Source organism: Lynx canadensis, chromosome A3 (genome assembly GCF_007474595.2).
Source record: "Lynx canadensis isolate LIC74 chromosome A3, mLynCan4.pri.v2, whole genome shotgun sequence".
NCBI classification, from domain to species: Eukaryota; Metazoa; Chordata; class Mammalia; order Carnivora; family Felidae; genus Lynx; species Lynx canadensis.
Genome location: NC_044305.1, coordinates 37,597,055 through 37,621,138, shown reverse-complemented (window position 1 = coordinate 37,621,138; position 24,084 = coordinate 37,597,055). Strand labels below are relative to the sequence as shown.

At 41.4% G+C, this 24,084-nt stretch overlaps 1 long non-coding RNA gene across 1 annotated transcript in view; it reads right to left on the bottom strand.

Moving 5' to 3' along the window:
• Positions 1 to 24,084, bottom strand: part of LOC116738002 — a 204,337-nt gene that overhangs the window by 32,723 nt on the left and 147,530 nt on the right. Inside the window, exon 2 of the long non-coding RNA XR_004343469.1 lies at positions 6,983 to 7,054. This is a non-coding gene — a long non-coding RNA (uncharacterized LOC116738002). The remainder of the gene's footprint in view (positions 1 to 6,982; positions 7,055 to 24,084) is intronic.

The following is a 24,084-nucleotide window of genomic DNA, read 5'->3' as shown; positions in this document are numbered from 1 at the left end:
TCTAATTGTTTTTGACAAATTCTGCCAGGTTAAAGGATTTTTTTCCATTATAGGAGGTCCAAGTCAAGGCAAATAAAGACTGTCTTGCAAGCAGGGTCTTTCAAGGAACGACTAGATAGGTCAAATAATGATAATCTATGGGAATGAAGTTTAAAGGAGCTTCAACTCTGTTTCTCTTCTAGTTGCTACCAGGCTGCCATATTTAACTATGGGCATGGGCTCTAGGTTTTCAAGGCAACCAGCTACCACATAGTTTACGGGTGGAAAGAGAGCAACAGGACAAGTTAAAACGCCCTTAGTTTACGGGTGGAAAGAGAGCAACAGGACAAGTTAAAATGCCCTAAGAATAAGGCTCACTGTTTTTACTGAGATCCAACCATTGTTACTGAATAAATACTTCCCATATAACTAAAAGCCTTTTGTTCATTTTCAGAGTTATAAAAATGTTGATTCTATTTATTACCAATATTTTTGTAGATTTTATGGAAGAGAGAATTTTCAGAGATCCTGCCATTTTTGCTGACACCAATGACATTAATAATTTTAGAGTAAAAATGCATAAAATGTAAAATATTGGTCTGAGGGGAAATTAGAAAGTCTTAAAATTTCATCTTGTTTTATTGTTCAATACCTCCCATGAGGAAACAATATGTTATCTGTGTAATATTATAACTTTGTGAACATTGTGCATATTCATTTTCCTGAGAATTTTGTGAAGGCATAAAATGGTCGATATTATATTAAACATAAACAGGAAGATGTTTTCTGAAGATGCCTATTTCTCAGAATGGCAGCTGTACCTTGGAGACAGGGACTAGCTATTTAGGATAAATAAATTGCTTCAGGCCTAGACTTAGAATTCAAGAAATGTGGTAAAATAAGCCTTGACTTAGGTGTTTCGTGTTTAAGATAGGGCCTGGAATTTGGTGAACTATTGCAGGAGGTAAGAGTAGAATTTCCCATTGTGGAGTGGTAGCCCCAAGGAGCAAGCCAGCTAGGGTGAAATCAGTACTTGTTGTTATTAACCAGACTACTTGTGATACCAATATTGACTGTGTTTATTTTCCTTGTATTACCATTGAAGGTGAGATCCTTTTCTGAAAGCTAGATAAGAATGTGTATTCAGGAGAAATCTAGACTTAACCTGATCCCACCTAAAAAAAAAAATGGACCAAAATCAGCATTTTTTGTATTTATGATCATGTGCAACATCATTAAACGTCCTTAGAGTCAAAGCTTATCATCAGAGGCCACAGGCATAATTTTGCTTAGGCTGCATAGTCATGAAAGGTTTCAATGTCAGACTTTCAATCTTACCTTTAGATTATATTATCTATATGGTCACTGGGTCAGAGGATAAGCACTACAGGAGTGAAGAAATATATAAGATATTGTTGCTTAAAGTGCAGTCTGTGGACAATTAGCATCACCATCTTATGAGAGATTTTCACATACATAGAATTTAAGGCATCACACTAGACCTACTGAACCAGAATATACATTTAAACAAGATCTCCTGGTGATTCATGTGCACATTAAAGTCTGAGAAGTACTGCCATAGATAATCTAGCCATGGATTGTTGAAATTTGATTGTATACACTCCATTAAACAAGGCCTTGGGGAATTTAAAAGGTTGTTTTTGATCTTTCTAGCTACTCTGCTCCTTTCAATTGCAAAAGCAACAGGGCAGCTAAAATATTTTAACCTCAATGTGGCCTCTTATAAGTTATTAGCTGAGCTATATTAAATATCATTCTATATAACGTTGCAGTAAAATTTCTATGGTGAGAAACAGAGAAAAGTCATGCTTTTTCCCCCAAGAAAGTTGATTTATGAATCCTAGAGAAATTCCATAGTTAAGTCATTTTATGTACTGAACAGGGTCTACACCAAGAAAGCTACTTCTTGAAAGAACTGCCAAATACCATTCTTACATATTTAATGGGCAGAGGTGAAAATGATGATAAGGAACAGTCCTACTTTGTTGCAGAGCTGAACTTTCCAAAATTTATTGAATATATGAATTGTCACATTATATGAGAAATTCAGTAGTAGGTTGTCCAGGTGTCTTGGGAGGAAAAGCCCTGTAAGATAAGGAAGATCAATGGAAATCAGGAGCATCTTAAATCAAGTTCGCTAAAAGCAGAGCCTGAAATGGGGATTCAGATGTATGGGATGTATTGCAGGAGGCTTCTCCGGTGAAGGGGAGTAAGGGAAGCAGGATGGGCAGGGAAAGCACATGAGCAATGTGGTATGAGCTGATGTGGTATCTAACTTCAACCTGATCCCACAAGGAGCTCTGGAGTATGAATTTCACCACAGAGCCCCCTCTAAGGCCAGGAAACTAGCCTGTCCCTAAGTCAGTCAGTCATTGACTGCCTCTTGAGGATAGACGTGACCTCCTTGGCTAAGGGTAAGTCCCCAGAGCAGGAGTCCTCATGACAGCCAACAGAGATAGTGGCTCCTTTCTTGAGGACAGCTTGGAGGTGCATCACCAGGGCTTCAAAGGAATCATACTGGGAATGAACCGTGACTCTAAAACATCCATATTATTACCCATGAATACAAAGCTCAGTATGATCTCACAGCCTCAGAGGAGACAAAAAACAGATCTTGATATAGGGCATATTTTCCATTCATCCATATTTATTTAATCTGTATAATTTTAGCATGTATGGTGTGCATAGTGCTAAGCTGGGCCCTGTATGTTTTTTTAAGTTTTCAATATATAGTGTCCTATTTTGGGTTCTACTTTAAATGCAAACCCTGAAACAAGGACTTGGGTACAGGTAATATGTCTGGAAAGTAACTTCAGGAAGCACAAAAGAGGGTTAGGAAAAATGAGAGAGGGAATGAAGAAAAGGTTCACTCCAAAATAAATTGTGACCTGTTTGTAGTAAAAAGCTCTTGTATAGCATATCACCACCTTGGGCAAATGGGGTTCAGTCCCATTGGTGACTTTTTGAGGAATGACTTAGAATTGTGCCACCAATTCCCATCCCTTGTTTTAAAAGGACTGTTTCTGGAGGTGTGATCTCCACAGCACAGCCTGGCTACCATGACTTTAGGCTGTATATAATGTGACTAGAAAGAAAAAAAGGGATCAGTTTAGACTAATCAAAGTTTCATACACGAAGTAAGAATGCTCCAACTGAGGCAGATGAAAGGCTAAGGAATACGATACAAGTAGAAGAAAGGGAATTTGAACTTGACCTGCAGAGAATGAGGTGTTATGAAGATTAATATGGGCACAGTAGACAATAAAAGCACTTGACTTATCATGATCATTGTGGCAGAAGACTGTAGCAAGATTAGCAAGCATGCAGTCATTCAACAAATATGCATTTAGCACCAACTGTATGCACAACCTTCACAGCATCAGGGTCAGAGAGACAGCGCCCTAGAACTCATCCAGTGTGGTCCTCCAGCCTGAGTTAAGTCAAGACTAAGCAGCATTCCTCCAAAAGCAAATATCAGCCCTCAAATGTGGTACCAAGTTGCCCTCTCCCAAGGTTCAGGGAGACCGCCTAGCTGACTCAGGTTGAGCCTGTGGGGTCCTGGGCACATCTGAGGGAATTTCTCCTACATATGGTGGGCGGGTTGGTTGCTAACCCAAAGCTCAGGAGGCCAAGGTTCTAGGTCATGCTCTGCCAATGAACTTCACAAGCTTTACCCCTGTCTGGGACTCCATTTCTTTTTCTCTAAAAATAAAGCAACCCGACTTGGGGATGTCTGCAGCCTTCTCCTATAAAATTCTGCTCTGATGAAACCCCAACCCTCATTTTATGGAATGAGTACCTGGCTGATTTGCCACCCCCTCAAAATCCTGCCACACCTGCAACATGTTCTTCCAGAAAGGTCCAGCAATGCTTTTGGTCCTGCCTTTAAACTAGCATGGCAAAGTCATTCCTCATATTAAAGGTCATTTGCCCATTTGCAAGGTTCATAAAGCAACAACATTCTTTTTTATTTGTTTGAAATTAGCCACCTTGTATTTCCCTTAAATAAAAATCTAGTGGAAATTCTTCACCTCATCAATTTTCATAACTCAGGTGCAAACTCAGGCATGCTTTCCTTTTGTGCAGAAAAGCTCTTCTGTGATGTGTTTTGGGTTTCTTTCTACACGAACAAATATCTCTAAATAAAGTTCTACAACATTTATTATTTTCCACTATATAATATTTTTAAAGAAAAAAAAAAAGAAACACTTGTGAGATGTGCTGATTGATTTCACAGGTCACAAAATATTTATTTTTGCAGACATGTGAAACCCTAAAATCTTTTCTTCATTCATGGGCTTACAAACACGGGCAGTGGGCTGTATTTGGTTCTTGGGACCTGGTCTGGCCATCCCTGCTCTGCAGCAAGGTGGCTGAGAGAGCAAACTCTTGAGCAGACCATGCCTATGGAAAGCCTTTCTATTCACAATACAGAGCCACTACAAAGTCAGGGAGGTGGTGGCTTACATAAACCTTAGCCATAGGATCCAGGAATAAATAAAATACCATCCCAGATCTATAAAATGACAATAAATGTCAGTGCTCATAAGTATTCCCAAACCCGCATGGTCAGCCACAGAATCTCAACATGCCAGGTGTTCCACCTCCAAGTCCAGACAGAGATCTAAGCTGTGCTTCCCTGAATAAACCCATCTGAGAGCATCAAGAGCACATGCTGTCCTTGAATTCTGGAGTAAGTTGGCAAATGCAAGTTCAATCAAAGGCAATAATGTAACAAGTGTTCCAAGTGTAATAATAATAAATTTCTACAGCCAAATTAATAGGACATGCAAGACCTAAAACCTAAGTGGGAATTAAAACTGCTCTTTTAAATGGAAAAAAAAAATCAAACTGTGTAGAAAAGAGGCATCACATTAGTCACATACGCTAGAAAGGTCTAGATTCCCAAGGACAAGGGGCATTTTTTTTTTATTCCACTAAGAAAATAAGTGTTCATGGCTAATGTTGCAGCACTAAGTTGCACTAAGTGAAAAATTTCATTTGGTTGGTATTTTTGATAAAGAAACTGTTTGTGAATGTTCAGCAAGGGCTGGACTCCAGAGGGATCACATCAGAAATGTCATGTGTTTATAAGAACTTAAGAGAAGGAAAGAATGTATCTGTCAGCCTTGGATATGCAGCCGTGATGCCTTAAATATTGTGCATATAACAACTCTGGAAAACATTTTCGTTTTGCCCTTTGGGACTTGAAGGAATAACTGCAAAAAAACAAAAACAAAGGGACGGTCCATTTTACATATCTGAACTCTCTAGCAGCCACATTATTCAAAATCCTAAGTTTCATAAAAAGATTGCCTTGATAGAAACTTTAAAGGCCATTTAGTTCAAGTCCCCATCTATGTGGGAATATCTGATGGGTGTTTATTCTCAGCTTGGACACTTCAGGCAGGGAGGGAGATGGGGTCTTTTTTCACATCTCAGTGTCCTGCAAAGCCATGACTGCCTTATCTCCTTGCTTGTCTCCTTCCTTCCTTCCTTCCTTCCTTCCTTCCTTCCTTCCTTCCTTCCTTCCTTCCTTCCTTCCCTCTCTCTTCCCGCCCTTCCCTGCCTCTCTTTCTTCCTTCTTTCTTCTGTGCCTCCTTCCCTCCTCTCTTCTTTCTTTCCCTCTCTCCCTCCTCCCTCCCTCCTCCCTTCCTTCTTTTCTTCCTTACTCCCTCCCTCTAACCCCACTCTTCTTCCTCATTCCCTCCCTCCTCTTTCCTCTTCCACCTCCCTTCCTCTTTCCTTCCTTCACCATTTTCTTTTCCCTCCTTCTTTCTCTCCTTCTTTCCATCACCCCTCTTTATCCTTTTCCCTTCCTTCTATCCCCATCTCCCTTTCTTCCTTTTTAAGAAACAGCCCTGATTTTGAGAAGTTTTACCCTCTGTCATGCTAAAAATCCATTCTCTCTCAATGTCCTCATTTGTGTACAGTTCTCAGCCTCAGAACCCAACAGAGTGACTCTGTTTGGCCTACAGGACCCTTTCTTTCCAAATTCTACAAAAAAACCCCATGCTTCTCCTTTCCCAGGTTCCAAATCTCTACAAAATTCACATGTATGGTTTATGAACTGGAAACCAGTTAGGGAAGGAACAAAATTTTTAATGCTTATATATTAGCTACGTTTTTATGATTTTGTTACTTTACTGTCAGGATGTCAGGAGAACTAGCCAGGTAATAATAATACAGTAGTCAAAATTATTGCACATTTACCATGTGCCCAGATAATGTACAATGTATTTACAGGGACTATCTTACAGAATTCTCTCCTCCTGCAAGAACGCTATTTATCAGCCTTTTTGTACAGAGAAACATGCCCAGGGTGAGCCAGCTAAGAAATGACAGTGTGGGTTATTGAGCCTCTATTAATCTCCTAACCTAGTGCTCTCAACCACTACTCAGTCCTGACTTCACATGTGTGCAGTATTTAGTTTCCAAAAAGGCATTAAAGCCAACTTCTAATTTTTCCCAGTTTTATAGTTAGCATCCCCAGGAGTGCCAGAAGCCCTGTTCCCACTTGTGAGCTCTGCATGCCTTAGACAGAGGTACTCAGCAGACACAAAACCCACTGGGCTATGTCTTGCTACCTCACCCTAGTCAAGGCTGCTCCCTTGTCCTGGACCACCCTCCTCATGCCTCTCTCCATGCCATGTCAGCACCCTGCCTTTCAGGCAGACCTGTGTGCGTCCAGCCGGCCCCATCATCAACCCTGGAGATCACGTCCTGCCCGCCCTTGCCTCTCACTCAGCTCAAGAAACACCCTGGCTCTGTTTGAGGTTCTTATGTGGGAGACTTCTCACCTCCACCAGATTATGAGAGCTGCCAGGGCAGAATCGAGGCACACAATAGGCCCTCAGCTCATGCATGCTGGACACGTTGATCAATGCATCTCCTTCCCTAGCATCTCCACTGAAGGCTAAGGTGCCCTTTCTCTCCTGAGCTACACACACAGCTCCAATTTCTCAAAGGAGCATGAGCATACCTCAAGTCCCAAAATCCTTGGTTGCTCGTCTGCTTTACAGCATCACTCAAACTTTGAGTTTCTTCCAGTAGCCTGCATAGAAAGAGGGATTTCATAAGCGGCCAACAGTATATTTTGTGCTCAAATTCCTCATTCACACAAGACAAGAAAAACAAAAACAAAAACAAAAATCCATACTAGCCCCTGGAGTGTCTCAGCTTCCAAAAGAGTTGTTATTAGAAAATTGCCCTTGACTGAGACCCTGGAGAGGAGCTAGTGCTTCCCGTGGCACATGCAACCGTGAGCAAAGAGCCCCCGAAGCATTGGGGCATAATTTTCTCTCTTAATAAAAGATTAATTCCCATGTAAAAGGCTGCATGGGGACCATCATTACTTGCTGGCAGGGCCGTTCCATTTCCCTGTGCCGTCTCTGACCTGTTCTGGAAAGCTGTATAATGTGCTGTCGGGGGCGTCATTCCAGAGATGGAGGAATGCAAATGAAACCAAGGAAGAGGTTGTGCAGACCTAGATTGAGACACCAAAGTTCTGCCCTCAGCTCTGACATTCCCATTTCCATTAATTGGTTTTCACTTCCACTTACCAGACCATCTCAAAGAGGCTTTCTCATTCTCTGTGCCATGATCAGAGTGTTATAAACACACCTCCACATGCTCTCCCTTCTGCCTGCTCACTCCCCTACTTTATAATTGGGCCAATTTCTGGTGGTGGCGGTAGCTGATACTTCTTGAACACTTTCTAAGAGACGGGCCCTGTGCTTGGAACATTACTGTGAGTTATAGCTTTTAATACTCTTAAATCCTGAGAGAGGCACCTGTATTATTATTGTAAATATATAACCAGTAATATATGTCATTATACATAATCAAATTAATGTTTATAAAATGTACAATGGAATGTGTGATTAAAAAATAATCATCTCTATTGTGCATCTTAGGTTGGAAAGATCATCCTGGGTCCCTCAGCTAATAAGTAATAAGCATTTCATTTAAGTCTAAGCTTTTCTAACTTTTTTAAGTTCTTGCATTTAACTAGTCTGATATACTACCTGTCTGTTTATCCTTCAAGGCCATGTTCAAATATTACCCTCTACATGAAGAGCCTTTTTGGTGGCAACAAAGGCGAGTGGCTTTTCTACCCTCCCTATCACACTTTTACGTATATAACAGTAAATCTGAATCTCATCAAGGCCTATTTCAAAATAGTGCCAAAATCAGATGAAATATTAGTCCCATATCAAGAAATTGTAGAAAAGAAGGAAAAACCTTTTTGCAGGCTCTTAAGAAGATACCAAAGTTAGGTTACATTCATTAAACCTAACGCCAAGGCAAAATATCTTAAATTTGTCATATAGTTCCCACCCACCCCCATCTGTTCTATGGTAGTTCTTCCCTTGCCCCTGTATAACAAACTTAGCAGGCCCCATGACGTGTCTGGTCACAATTATATCATCAAAATTCCTCATCACTTTAAATCATAATAGTAATTAAAATGTCCAATCCCTGTAACTGCAAAGGCCTACATGTAGAAAGGAGGGGAGATATTCAGAAGTTTCTTTTCCTGTCCAGCTCCTCCTTCTACAGCTCTCTAAGCTTGATGTCTTACTTTTCTAGAATTAGGACATGGGAAGTTTATACTAGACTGAAACCCTTGTAAGCTGCCTTTGTATTTTCCAATAAACAAGAGCAATGCATACTGTATATATTACATAAAATAGTCATCATTATATTACATAACAATATATAATATAGAAATATGTAATATTAGATTTCACTAGTATTTTTTAAAATTTAAAACAGCACACAGAAGAAATAACAGCCATCCATAATTCCACCACCCCAAATGACCTCTGTCCACATTTTGATGTACATCATTGATTACTTCTCCTTCGTCCATAGGTTTACACGTTGCATGTGTATGTTTAAAGAAGATACTTTCTCTAGATGGTCTTTTTGAAATCTTAGCAATGATCTTTCTCTGCCCTAAGATTCTTGAGTGTGATAAGTACAAAGAAATCATAAATCACCTGTTGATAACTAGTGTAACATCTTTGCCTTCCACAAGCGGTCATGTGGACAGATTAAGGGCCTAGACCTCAGAGCTAGACTCCTTGGGGTCATTACAAATATCTCCCCCCTTCCCCAACTTAGTAACAGAGTACCATTCAGTAAATGAAATCAATTAATGTTCCTATGTATATAGAACAGTTAGTATACCAGACTAATTAAATGCAAGAACTTAAAAAAGTTAGAAAAGCTTAGACTTAAATGAAATGCTGATTACTTATTAGCTGAGGGACCCAGGATGACCTTTTTCCAACCTAAGATGCACAATAGAGATGATTATTTTTTAATCACACATTCCATTGTACATTTTATAAACATTAATTTGATTAATTAAAACTGATTAATTTAATCCATTTTCTGATCTGTAAAAGTGGGGACTGTTATAGTAACTGTCCTCATTTTCATTGTTAGTTGTGACGCATAAAATATATAAACGATCGTGTCTGTTTAATATTGTTTGAAGAGTGTCCAGCAAATGTAAAGTTCTCTATAACTGTTAGCTATTAAGACAAGGATGATGATGCTGATGCCGACATAATTACACAGTGGGAAACACAGTTCTCGAGAAGCTCCTAATTAGTGAGATGAAATGAGTATCCCCGTTGAGCGCTAATCTATTGTCTTAATTCTTTTAAAAAGTCACAATAGGTTTTAACAAACAAGGTGGAACTTAGGATTTAAATTCATTTGAGTCTGATGTTTGATATATATATGTTATTTTTCCTTGCAGTGGTTTTCCATTTATCAGGGGTTTTCTGGGTCTTCTTCATGTCCCCTAAAATCTGACTAGATGACAGTAAATTGCCCTTGTCCTAATAAACTAACCCTCAGAGAAGAGAAGCTACACATGAACCTCATTGGTGCTACCAGCACTGCAGTCCACGCACACTCTCGCTAAACTCATCTCTGATCCGAGCATCAGAAAAAAAGGGTGAGCCTGAAAAACCAGCATCATCCTCTCCTCCCTAATCACCTGTCAGTGGAGTGGATCCCCAGAGACTGGTGTGACTGGAACATCTCTTCTAAAGCTGAGAGGCCCAAGAAGGACTGGGGCAGGCAGTAGAGGCTAAGAATTAAGAAGTGAGAATTCTTTAGGTATCAGCTGGCAGAATGTGGTGCGGAGGGGGGCGGGGGGATGTATCAGGAGCCCTGAGACGCAGTTAATGATCATGAGCCTGGATGTTTCTATAATGTTGGTCTGAGCATTTGCATGTTTTTTCTTTCCCTTGGTTATTTCCTTCTGTTCACTGGGTTTGGCTTTTAAAACATGATTAGAAGTTTTTAAGGACTGTTTTTAAGAGCATTCCACAGACTATCATCCACATTGACTTAGAACAGCCAGGGTCCTGCAAGTGGCTCCTGGAGACACCGACATGCAGGTGGTCCCTCTAAGTTAGTGGTTCTCTATCTTGGCTGCATAGTGAAAACTACCCAGGAAGCTTTTAAAAAGCCCAACGCCCAGGCTTCACCAAAACCAATTTCAATCAGGAATACAGAAGACAAGACCCAGGCATCAGCATTTGTTAAAAGCTCCCTGGCTTATTTCAATTAGCAACCAAGGTTGAGAACCCATGCAGTTGGCTATAGCTAAAGAGTCTAGCTCTGTCCAGACCAGTGCATTGTTTTCTATGTACCGAAACCCTAGATCTTAGATTAGGCCCTTGATCACAAGAGGAATCAGTGAGATATGGGAGGATTGCAGAACTGGTTTCATTGCCTGAAGGTTCTGGCCATGCTCTGTCCCAGCTCTGTCACTAACTCAGCTATGTGGGTTTCGATCAGTTACCAAGCCTCATTATCCTTTGTCCATTCAGTGGGAATCATAATATTAATTTTGTAAAGGTTTTGTAAAGATTAAAGGGATGAGATGAAAAGTGCTAGCACGATGCCTGGAATATGATATGTGTTCAATAATTAATACGTGTTGTAGTCATTATTTGCTAAATAACCTGAAATTTTAGAAATAAAAGCATGTGTTACTGACAGGGGGACAGTAATACCATTGTCACATACACAGGATAGCACATTTGAAAAGAATATATGTTCACACTACTGATTTATTTAATGTTAACACCTGTCTTTAAATTCATAAGTACTCATGATTATAGATATCAGTGTTCTAAATGGAGGAGGTATTTCCTATGCAGGATGTGATGCAGAAAGGGAATTGAAATTCAGTGGATGCATTCATTGTGTCTGCTGAAGACCTCTAAGCGATGTGGAGACATTATTGTATCCATCTTGGCAGGTATCCAGTGGAGTAGATAAGAATATGTGCTATCATCCAAGGACAGATCAACTAAGTGGCTCAAGAACTCCTGGAGTCATAAAATCATAAAATGTTTAACTTGCAAGAGATTATAGTCCAATGACTTTAAAATATATATACTCTTAGCAGCAGAACACTTTCCTCAATAGAAATCTTAACTGTTAATGTCCAATATTTGTGAGTAAAATTCTGTTAAAGTGAGGCTTACCTACTTCACCCTGAAGGGTTGTTTGGAGTTCTAGTGATTTCAAAGAATACACTTTGAAATTCACTGATTGACTTGCAAACAATTATGGTAGACTGTTACTTTGATAGCATTCAGCACAACTCCCCTCTTGGTGTTTTCGCTCTTGTGTATTCTCTTCCAGCACTGAGTATGGACTTGGCCATGTGACTAGCCATGACCAGCAAGACATTAGCAAGCATGATGCAAGCAGATATGGTCCTGCTTCATGGTGTACTCACTCTCTGAACCAGTTGCCAGGCTGCAGTAAAGCTTGAGCTAGTCTACTACATGAGACTATGTGAAAAGAGAGACCATGAAGAAGAGCATTAACCAGATATATGAGTGAAGTCCTCTGGATCTTGCAGCCCCAATGTAACCTCTAAACAAATGCAGTCTCATGAGAAATTCCGAGTGAGACCAGCAATTGAACCACCAACCCAAGCCCAGATTATAGAATCACAAGGAGATAAAACAATTGTTGCTTTTTTTTTTTTTAATTTTTTTTTCAACGTTTATTTATTTTTGGGACAGAGAGAGACAGAGCATGAACGGGGGAGGGGCAGAGAGAGAGGGAGACACAGAATCGGAAACAGGCTCCAGGCTCTGAGCCATCAGCCCAGAGCCTGACGCAGGGCTCGAACTCACGGACCGCGAGATCGTGACCTGGCTGAAGTCGGACGCTTAACCGACTGCGCCACCCAGGCGCCCCAACAATTGTTGCTTTTAACCACTAAGTTTTAGGGTGAATGGCTACATAGCAACAGGCAACTGAGAAGTTATTTGCTAGAGCCCCTATTATATCAGTATCATCTATCCCTGTGCCTTGCATTAAAAAAGTGCTGTAATAATAAATACTGAACTAACCTGATTAACCAGCAAGTAGAATAACCATAAATATAATCAAAGTTTTTCATTCTGAACTCAAAACCTGTCCTAATTTACCTGATCCTGTATCAGCGGAACAGAACCCCTAAACTCTAGATACCCAATCTAAATTCCTTAACATTCACTATATTTTGAGGTAGAAAGTGCTATTTTGGTCCCTAAGACCGAAGTCTCAATTCACAGCAGCTAAGAACAGGATGCTTCTAAACAAGGAAATAAGATACCACAATGTCCATGGACTTGTCTTAAAGGAGAGAGCCTCTCTCAAAACTTACATGCTCTTATTTTAGATAAAGTTCTCTTTTAATGTGGTTTTCTGAAATTCTGGCCCATAATTGATTGGATGGAGGAGACATTTGAAGCAAGTATATTAAAACTTCAATAACAGATAAGAAGAAAATAGGAAAACTCCTTAAAAATACGGATAAAAGTATTCAACAATATTTTAAGAGTCTGGGGCTATTTGGTGTAGATATTAACAACCCTACTCACCATATGAAGTATCACAATCGTGTAATATGCCAGAAGGACTAATTAGGTATCAATGGTCTTGAGATATCAATAAAGGTTTAATATATTCTGCTTGATAATTAGTATACCTTCCAACTTGCACAATACTGTAGTGTACATATGGTTGTCAATCTGCTATCTGTCTTTTTGGGAAAATTATCACTTCTACATTCCACAGCATTTCTATTTGTTCCATATGGTTCTGGTGGAGCTGAACTCCATGACCCTTAGAAAAAAAGTCCTAAACCCATTTCTGTCCAAATAGTGTATTTCCTTCCATAGGCCACAGCAACTGGTTCAGGGATGGGCATGTTCCCAAGCCTGCTTCTTTAGTTTTCCCCATGATTTTTTCCCAGAGTTATACAGAAAACTGTCCCTTTCCCCTGGATCTTAAGCTCTAACGAAGCCCTGAGCCCTGGTAGGTGGTAGGAATGGAGGTGTGCTCACTAAAGCCAACTCTCTTCCACATGCAGAGAGCCTTTCTTAGAACAAAGCTAAAAAGAAGTAAGAATTGCCAAGAAATTAGAGGAAAGCTCAGTGATGACTGAGCTCCTAAATCTAACTCCTGCCTCATGCTGTGAGCATCCTAGAGAGATGAGCTTTTACAAGTCACCTTTTTGCTTAAGTCGATTGCAATTTTCTCTTGGACACAAGAGACTCTGGAATAATAAACCCATTTGACAGTTTCTAAAATGCTTTCACGTTTATCACCCATTGGTCCCTAATGGTAATCTGCAAAGTGATCAGGGCAGTTGGATGATCCCCCACTTTATCAGTAATGAAAATGCACCTCCCGTGGATGACCTTGCATCATCTACACAGCAAGTCAGATGTGGAGCCTGGCTGAAAAATGAGGTTCTCTGACTTTTTAGTCCAGGAAATTCCCCATTTTACTCATGTCACAAAATTATTTTCTACAAACCTCTATTGATTAAATATTTTCAGGGATTAAAGCGGTAGAAATTCAGTTCTGTGGAATGCATCATTTCCCATTCTCAGTGGGGAACAGAAGCATCACTACCAGGGAGAGTATTTGAGAGGTTGCACCGTCTTTGGCACCTAGGCAACATTCAGGGATGACTCACAGTAGGAAAACAGGCTCAGAAAGTTTTAGGTTGGGTTGCTTGAATGCAGATCCCAAGATGGGGATTCTTGTGCAAGTGACTTAGTGCGGGTAAGCTTACATAAAAAGGCTAGCTAGAGAGGGATGCAGGATAGGGTCAGAGAAGGAGCCAAGGAAGGATGTGATGTCAGTGGGTGTCTGGCCTCAGCCTGATACCACTAGGAGTCTGGAGCAAAAATGGCACCAGAGTTACCTGTCCCCCACTGAGGCAAGGGGAACCAGTTTTGTGCCCTGATATCAGCCAGTCATTGGCTCTGGGCTGCCCCCATGCTGGGTTAAGGGACAAAACCTCCAAGCATTTCTGGGCAAAGCAGCTCCTCTCAACTGAGCCTATTCTCTTGAAAAGAAGCCTGGGAGCAACTCAGTACTCTTAACAAACAGTACCTGTAGTAGCTGAACCCTGAGTTATGGAGAAAATTTTAGGGTGGGGCACTAGTGTGTGCTAAGAAGCCTAGGAAGGGCTCAGCCTGAAACAACACTTCTTCCCATAAATTCCATGTGAAATATCTTATGCCACACAGAGTTTTGTTGGAATTCATCATATCTATGAGTGCCCAATCCAAGACACCTCGAAGCAGAGCTTTTGTGACAGAGGCTCTGACCTATATGGTTTGCCTTCACAATGGATCTTTGACTCCGGTCCCAGTGTCTCATCACTGCTACCATCACCATCCACACCTGGTAGTTAAATACTATGCTTTCAAATCAGCAGACCACAGATCAGGTTTCTGTAAGTGCCCAGAAAGTTAGGTGGCTACTGGTGGATTTATTCCCTCTCTTTCCCCAAACAGCATGGCAAGGAAGTTTATTTATTCTTAGAATTTGAGAGAATTACCAGGGCTGTGAATTGTACCACATAATATTGGGCTAAAAAAATTCACTTTTATTTGTCAGAATTGAATAAACTCCATTCTCCTGCCTGACTGATGAAAGAGTCCATCCATTGTTAAAGTTTAGTTTTCAAAAGATGACAGAATAATGCTTAGGCAAATATAAAATGAATACACGTTGAAGATTTATTCAAGTCATTAATTACTGAGAGAAACAGTAAGGTGTTAAAACCAACCCAAAGAGCATTTGAAAAGATAGGTATTAATATCCCAGTTAATAAAGGTGGGCTAGGATAGGCTACCTGGCATAGACACAAAAACAGTGAATGTCCAATGGGGTGATAAGCCATCACCTTTGAGGTGATCTGTTCCACTGAATGGAAATAATTTGCATTTCTACTGAAAAATATTTGTGAGATAGCATGTAGCTTCACTGAGTCTGGGACCTCATATCAGTAGCAAACTGCAGGTTAAAGAATATGCATTTGCCTAACCCCTGGATGGGCCTGTGCCTCTGTATGACACTGAAAAAGCAAGCCTTTCAAATTATATCCAAATTTTGAGTAATTTTTATTAATAATCATCATTACTGAGTCTCTCTCTGCTGATTGACTCATGCAAAAATCATGGGTCTTTTAGAAGCCAGGAAACAGAGAAAAGGCCAGGCCTTTGTCCCACTGGGATATCATCTTTACCAGTGTCCTTCTGTGACCTAATCTTGTTTTCAGGCCTCTGCCTTGGACTGCCTCATATGAGGGACAGACCCTAGGATAATCCCCAATGACAACCACCTTCTGGTACCCCTGCCTTTGTATAATTTCCCCTTGAGTGTGGGTAGAATCCATACCTTGACTCTAGCCAACAGAATATTGCAAAGGTGAAGTGATTCTGCAGATACAAATAAGCTTACAAGCCAATTGATTCTGAGTAAAGAGAAGTTTTCTAGGATGGGCCTCAATTAATCAGTTGAGTCTGAATTAATCAAAGTCCTTAAAAGGGAGACTGAGTCTGTCACATAAGCTGCTTCCTCTTATATTCTAGAAGACACGAACGCAGCAGACTTGTCACTAGTCAAGGGAACTGGTGAGTATTTAAATAGCATTACATCTGGGACCATGATGTAACTTTTTTCCTGTCATTTTGGAAGCCCTCTGCCATGACCTGGGCTCTCAGGCCATTAAACGGTTTCCTACAAAATGGGAAAACATGCAAATCAATCAAAACCTGATTCCTTTTCTCATTTTCACAAATGTAATCAGTGTTACCCCAGGTTTATCAGAAGGCTGAGGGTGAGGCTAAGGTGTGTGTTACTTTATTCTATTAGGGCATATAACACCAGGGAAGAGGAGAAAGAAGCAGAAAGAGTTGAGAATGAAGGAAGGAGATCTGATAAGAAGTCACTGCCAGTAGGGAAACTACGTACCCAGTCTTGGACCTGCACCTTTGAAATCCATACTGGTTACATCCCAGAGCTGGAATGTGATGGTGGCTGGGTGCAGTGAGAAAGGACAATTCATGGAACCAGTGGCTCCCCTCCCCAATAGTCCAAAGGCCTGCTTCCAGAGGAAGGCTGGTGGGGAAGGACAGTGTCAGTCCTCCCACGGTGGCACCACTTCCAACAGCCAACAGTGGAGAAACCGGAGAGAATGTGACTCTCATGCTTTCTCCTTTCTGCCTTTTTCAACAGGTTGAGTGTCCTAACTTCCCAGAGACGGACTGTATTTCATCTATGCCCTAATTCTTTGTAAGAATTTAGCAGCACTCTTATCTTAAAAAGAAAGAAAAGAGGAAAAATGAGGAAAGTCAGCATTTCCCTTGCCTTTTCCAAATAACAGAGCTGAGCTGAGCTTCTCTGGCCCTGTGATCTTCCAGGACATTTTAGTCTCCATGAAAAATCTCTACTCCAGGATCTAGGGTCAGAACCATTTCCTGTGAATCCGGGTGGGGGAGTTTCGCCCCAATCATGGTGTAAAGAGAAGCATAATCTTCTTTCCAGAAAGAAGTTCTATACAGACAAGGAATACAAGGCAGTTCAATTACATTATAATTGACTCTAATTGGCCCTCCCACGGGCTGTTAAATTCTTATCTGCAGCCTGGTAGCACATTAGAATGCTGTTAACACCTCTGTCCTACCCGGAAGAGCACAATAGAAATGTAAAAAAAAAAAAAAAAAACACTAAGCAGCTGAGCTTGGAAAAAGAAAGTTCTGTTGAGGTCAATAAAATGGCAGCCATTTTAGAAGCAGTTGCAAAGAGCTCTCAGGGGGGACTGTGACACTTCTGACTGCCTTCTAACTGCAGAGAAGGAAAAAAAAGTTCTTTAGGGATTATTATCAAGCACTAAGAGAGCTTCTTAAATTAACGTACCTTCCAAGAAACTTCTCTACTTTCCTTCATTTGTTCAGTATGCACAGACTCCAGGCAGGTGCCGGGCACTCTGTTAGGAGTGGAGATACGGAGTGCAGATGACATATGTAGAGCCCAGCATGGAGAGAAGGTTTGGTTAAGAGGACACCAGGACCCAATGATTGCTTAAGGTTGGTGAGAAGGTGTGTGTGCAGAGAACCAAGTTGGTGTGCTCCAGGCAGTGGGAAGAACAAGGGAGAAGGGCTACATTCAGAATGGACACAGCAGGAACGAGCTCCTGGAAAACAGGGAAGCAATCCCCCCCACCACACTTCTGTCTTCCAGAACAGCCTACTGCAAAGAAGCACTTCCTCCATAAAACTTAGAGAAAACTCAAGATGACCTCCTTGTTTGCCTAGACAAGGCCAGACACAGACCCTCCAAACTTCCCCTCCTGAAAATAGCTGTCTTCAAGGTAAAACACCCTCTGATCTATTGTCGTGCCCTGCCCCTGCCCTTCATCCCATGTCCCTCACACCCAGCTCTTCCTAGCCTTGTTCACTCTTCTCTATACAAGAAAAGGCCTTTTCTGCTTAACTCTTGAGATGCTGGCAGATTTTATGGACAGAACCTTCTCCCCACTGCAACAGCCCTTCTCCCCCTACCTTGCAATTATCCTTTAGAATAAAGCCTCCCCTTGCTAAGTCCTGATTTATTTTCTATTTGACACAAATGAGCATCTGTACTAGTGGTTCTTAATACTGACAGCAGTTCTTAAACTTGAGTTGAATTAGAATCCCCTGGAAGCAAGCCTTCTAACACAGGATGCTGCGCCATAGCTTCTGATTCAGTAGGTCCTGGGTGGGCCCTAGAATTTGCGTTTCTAACAAGCCTCTAGGGGATGCTGATGCTGCTCACCCAGCACCTCGCTTTAAGAACCACTGATATAGAACCAGACAGGGAGAGGCAAGGGACACTGTCACCAGAGAATTAGGTAGAGGCCACAACATGAAGGACCACAGAGTTCACACTTTGAGGTCAGGCACTGTTGAAGGATGGAAACAGGAAGGCACCTAATCACACCTGCCTCTTTGGAAAATCCCTCTGTCTGAAGCTGGAAGAACAAATTGGAAGGGGTGAGAACCAGAGCAGCAGGCCTCTGAAGAAGCTGCTGCATGATCCTGGTGAGAAGGGATGGTGGTCTGGGCTGAGGTGTGGTGGAGAGCTAATGACTGGAGAGAAGCAAAGTCAAGTGGTATTTGGGCCAATGAGGAGAGAAGGGAATCCCTCATGGTCCCTGGCTTTGCAGCAGTAAATGGGACCCCATTACTAAGAAAAGAAAGCTTGGAAGGGAAAGCTGAGGCTGTTGTCATCTGGAGTTCAGTCTGTTGGAGAGACCTGTTGTGAAGCTGTCCACTATGCAACTGGAGAGAGGGTTCTAGAATGTCAAAGTCTGGTCAAAGAGAGGACACAGAGCAAGAAGAAAAAGAAGCATGGATGGAAGCCTAGGGAAAAGCAGGCAGACAGAGGACTAACCTTATAGCCAGTCCTCCAGGGTCCCCACCAGTGCTTGTCTCAGTCCTTCCTCAACAGTCTTCTAATGCTCATACTCCTCTCACAGTTACATGGGATGCAACTGCCTTTCCTCCACTAGACTACAACTGGAGAACACTGCTATGCATTAGTTTTGCCAGATGTCCCACAAGGATTCTGATGTCAATTCCAACGTGTGTGCATGTGGACACGGGGGGGGGGGGGGTCCCCATACCACCAAGCAATTCTGACACCAGCTGTATATCCTCCCATTCAACTCAATTCTGACACATCTACCCAGAGATAGCATCAGATTCCACAGTGTAAGGGCTCAGTGCCACAAGACTGCCACCTCCCCTAACTTCAGATACCAACTGCAAGTCCCGGTTGTTACCTGGATTTCTGACAAACTGGCTAGAAATCAGAGGTTCCCACGAACACCTTCTTGGGTTTGATTAACATGCTAGAGTAGCTCACAAAATTCAGGAAACCGGTTTACTCACAAGATTACAAGTTTACTACAAAGGATATTAAATGAATCACTAACTAGCCAGGTCAAGAGATACAAAGGGCAAGGTCCCAAACAAAGGAGCTTCTGTCCTTGTGGAGTTTGGGGCCTGGTTCAGTGGCACGTGGAAGTGTTCCAGTTACCCACCCTGGAAGGTCTCCAAACACCCTCCTTTTGGGTTTTTATACTGGCTTCATTACATAGACAAGATGGCTAAATCACTGACCATTGGTGATTGATTCAACCTCCAGACTCTCTCCTTTCCCAAGATGTCACGGGGTGGGACTGAAAGTTGCAACCCTCTAATCACATGGTTGGCTCCACTGACAACCAGCTCCCATCCTTAGGTGCTTTCCCAAAGTCACCATTTTAACATGACAAAAGACACATTTATTGCTCTCCTCATTTAGGAAATTCCAAAGGTTTTAGGAGCTCTGTGCCAGAAATGGGAACAAAGACCATATTTTTTTTATGCTAAGTCATAATATCATATCCCACCTAGTGTTTCTTTTTCTTGGAGAAAGTATTTGACATAATCAACCATATTAATTTGTCAGTGTTTGTTTTTAAGATAAAGAAAGAAAGCAAATGACAAATATCAGAAATGACTTCTCTCCTCATTCCTTTCGTCTAGCATCAGTAAACAAACTGAAAAGTGACAGATGATAGACTGACCCAAGGATGAAGACACTGCCCAGCAAGCCCAAACCAGGCATGCAAATGGAGAATTCACACTTGCAAATGGTGCTCAAGATCCACCATATTGATTTCTTTAAAGGAAATAAAATGTAGCACTGTGCCCCAGAAACTGTTTGTCATATGGTTGTGCATATTTATAGAGAGACTGTTATATTTTTAGTTGGAGGGAGGTGGGTTTTTTCTCAGTTTCTATGGTAAATCACTTGTAAAGTCTGCATTTGTATGATTAAAGTAATAATGTTGAATTGGCCAATTTACCCAAGTAGGAAATGCACCTAATTGCCAGGATTTAAAATACATGCACCTTTTTACAAGCATAACCACACTAATAGAACAAAATGGAAGACCTTTTTTTTTTTTTAATTTACCATCTTCAGACATGAAGTGAAAGTCCCCAAATTCTACTTGCCTCGTAATTAAAGTCCCCAAATTCCACTTACCTCACAACTGTATGGTTCCCTGGGGTAGTGAGTCTATATGCACTCAGCTTGGGAGAGTGGGAAACAGGATCCCTCCCATCATGACTCAGCTCATTTTAAACCCAGGCTGTCTACTATGCAGCCCACAAGCCACATATGCTTACTGAACACCTGAAGTGTGGGAGTCCAAATTAAGAGGTGATGTAAGTGTCAAATACACACTGAATTAGGAAGAATGTTTTTGACATGCGGGGTTGAATAAAATATATAATTGTTAAAAATCTTGTCACTGTGTGTTAGTTTACTAGAGCTGCTGTTAACAAACTACCACTAACTGAGCAGTTTAAACAATTAAGATTCACTGTTTCATAGTTGTAGAGGTTAGAATTCCAAGATCAAGGCGTTGGCTATATTGGTTCCTTTAGGGGGCTGTGAAGGAAGAATGGTCTGTCCACGCCTTCCTCTTTGACTTGCAAACAGCTGACTTCTCGCTGAGGTCCCTTCACGTCATCTTCCTTCAATGCCTGTGTCCAAACTTCTAATTTTTGTAAGGACAACTGTCATATTGGATCAGTGCCCACTCTAATGACCTCATTCTAATTTGATAACCTCTTTAAATAACCTATCTCCAAATAAAGTCACATTCTGAGGTACTGGGGTTAGGACTCCAATATACCTTTTTTGGCGAAGACATAATTCAACCCATAACACACTGTTTATTCTTCCTTTTGTTAAAAAGTAGCTTTGGGGCGCCTGGGTGGCGTAGTCGGTTAAGCATCCGACTTCAGCCAGGTCACGATCTCGCGGTCCGGGAGTTCGAGCCCCGCGTCAGGCTCTGGGCTGATGGCTCAGAGCCTGGAGCCTGTTTCCGATTCTGTGTCTCCCTCTCTCTCTGCCCCTCCCCCGTTCATGCTCTGTCTCTCTCTGTCCCAAAAATAAATAAACGTTGAAAAAAAAAATCTTTAAAAAAAAAAAAAAGTAGCTTTTAGAAAATGTAAAATTACATATGTGGCCTCATTATTTTTCTAGTGGACAGCACTACTCTGGAATTACTTCTCTCCCCACCCCCCCCCCCACCCCCAGTCTGGTGGCAGAGAGAAACTGCGGAGGAAAGGCAATTATGAGCTTTCCTGAGATGCCAATCATCTGAAAGCTTACCACCCTATTGAATGACCGGATCATGGTTAACCAGAATTCTGTGAGAAGTCTGAATCAAAGGTGACACTGGAATGCCATCACACTGAGAATTAACAGCAGTTTTTTTTTTATTACTTTTATTCTGTCAGAGTTGGCTACAGAGAGTGGAGCTCACTTCATTCATTTATCCATTGATTCACTCACCCATCTATCTTTCCATTTAGTCACCCATTCCCTTATTCATATTACATTTCATTCTTTCGGAGGCCCACAGTTGGTGCTTCTGGAATATCTTAAATATCTTCTTGACTAAAGTACAGTTTGGTCACGGCAGCTGAGGAAGATAGATTTTAAATTTTTTTTAATGTTTATTTATTTTTGAGAAAGAGACAGAGTGTGAGTGGGGAGGGGCAGAGAGAGAGAGGGAGACACAGAATCTGGGAAACAGGCTCCAGGCTCTGAGCTGTCAGAGCCCAACGTGGGGCTTGAACTCAGGAATGGCGAGATCATGATGTGAGCTGAAGTCGGATGCCCAACCAACTGAGCCACCCAGGCACCCCTGAGGAAGATAGATTTTACATAGGAGGGTAGACAGCAATTTGAGCAGTGGAAAGATTAAAAAAAAGGAGGTCAGGATGTAGGGATGTATGAGAGCAAGAGACAGAGACCAATAATCAGGTTCTATCCAAGAGTTTCCTCCTCCTATTTCTTATGAAACGGTTAGATTTTTTTTGAGGAAAGTCTGTCCAGAAGTTAGATGTGAACTCTTCTCACTATGCATTGTTCCTGTCAGCACTTCTTGGCACCTCATTAGCATTCAAGGCCTGTGGGAATTTTTGCTTTGCAACCAGTGAAAAGGAAAAGAAAAAAATAACAGCATTGAATTACTGGTTAGGAGAGAGCTGTTACCAATTCCTGTTCTTTTTCACCAAGTCAGGGAGCAAAATTATTCTAATTTCACAAAGGCCTGGGAATCAGGCATGATAGTAATGGGGTTCAGGACATGCTACCCCAAAATATGGCACCTTGGCACACTGAATATTTTTAGCTGAAGGAGTTTGAGAAAATAGCAGAAGCAGGAAGGTCACTGTGACTCTTCATCCCAACTTCTGTCCTGAAACTGGTCATAAAACCTTCATGTGAAAGGTGCTCTCCCTAAGCCCAGAGGAAAGGAACATCCTTATCTCCTAAGACAAAGAGACACAAAGAAGAATCTAAACAGACCAGCCTTGCTAACTCTCCCTCAGTTTACTATGCTATTTCTATAGGACTATCTACTCTTCATCAGACCTAACACAAAAATGCTCCAGTTTTACTGTTTCTTCAGGTCTTCATTTCTTCATCTTGTCACGTAAGTTCTCGTGTCACATAAAACTTAAATTTAAGTTTGTATGCTTTTCTTCTGCTAATCTGTCTTTGTCAGTTTAATTTTCACACCTAGCCAGGAACCCTCAGAGGGTTAAGGAAAACTTTTTCCTCCCCTCCGATAGATTCTTGAAAGTAAGGAAGTCTGACTTTCTTTGTGCCTGAATTGACGATAAGTTGTCTCCTGTGCAAAAATCACATGTGGGCTCTTTCCCTGGATGCACAGAATGAAGTCTTTTTAACAAGGTTCTGTGAGTTGTTTGCATTTCCTAAAAGAACCCCTTGGAGACTGAGTTACTCAGAACTAAAATTAACTGCAGCCCCTCGCTTCCTAGATTCATAATAACCCTGTGCAGCAAAGGGAGACGTTGGTAGGCATCCTAATCTCACTGGATTGACCTCTTTACCATTCTCCTTATCACTATGGCAGAGCACATTTCCTTCCTAGGGACAAGAGGCAAAACTATTCCAAGTCGGCAGAATTGCCTGGAGGAGATAAGACTGTATTGCATTAACCTTCCCACCCAATATGCTCCCAGCTCCAAGAGGAGGGAAAACAAGACTCAAATTAATTTGGGTTATTACTGACATACTTAGGGTGTCTCACAGATTTCAGTCTGATTCTCCTCTCCCAGGTTTGGACATCTCCAGAAAAACTTTCTCTGGGACAAACGGGCAGGTAGGTCATGCAGATTATTTCAGACTATCTAAGATAAAAGAGACAAATGTATCTTGCAGTAACTGTCCACCACATGACTTTCTCAAATGCTTACATGAAAGCATTGTAAAGGTAGACCACAACCAGAGGTCCTAAGTAGACCATGGAAGAAGGACTCGGCAGAGATAGTTGGTCACACACAAATGCCACACTGGTACCTAGTAAAGCTGAATTAGCCATAAATCATTTGGGCAATAATATATTTACCTTGTGCATGGTGAATTAATATCAGAGAAAGGACATACTATCTCCCAAACCAGAAACAGGAAAAAACAGAATGACTGCCTTACGCTTTCCCTGTATTATCATAATGTAACTGGCATACTGAAAAGGCATCAATCTAGCCACTTTGTACTACTGCTGATCATTTCTTGCTGCTCAGTAGTTCACTGAGATCTATCTTGCTAACATATCCTTGTTCCAGGCCTCCTTTGTAAGTGAGAACTGTACTTTTTACAGTTGGATTCCTG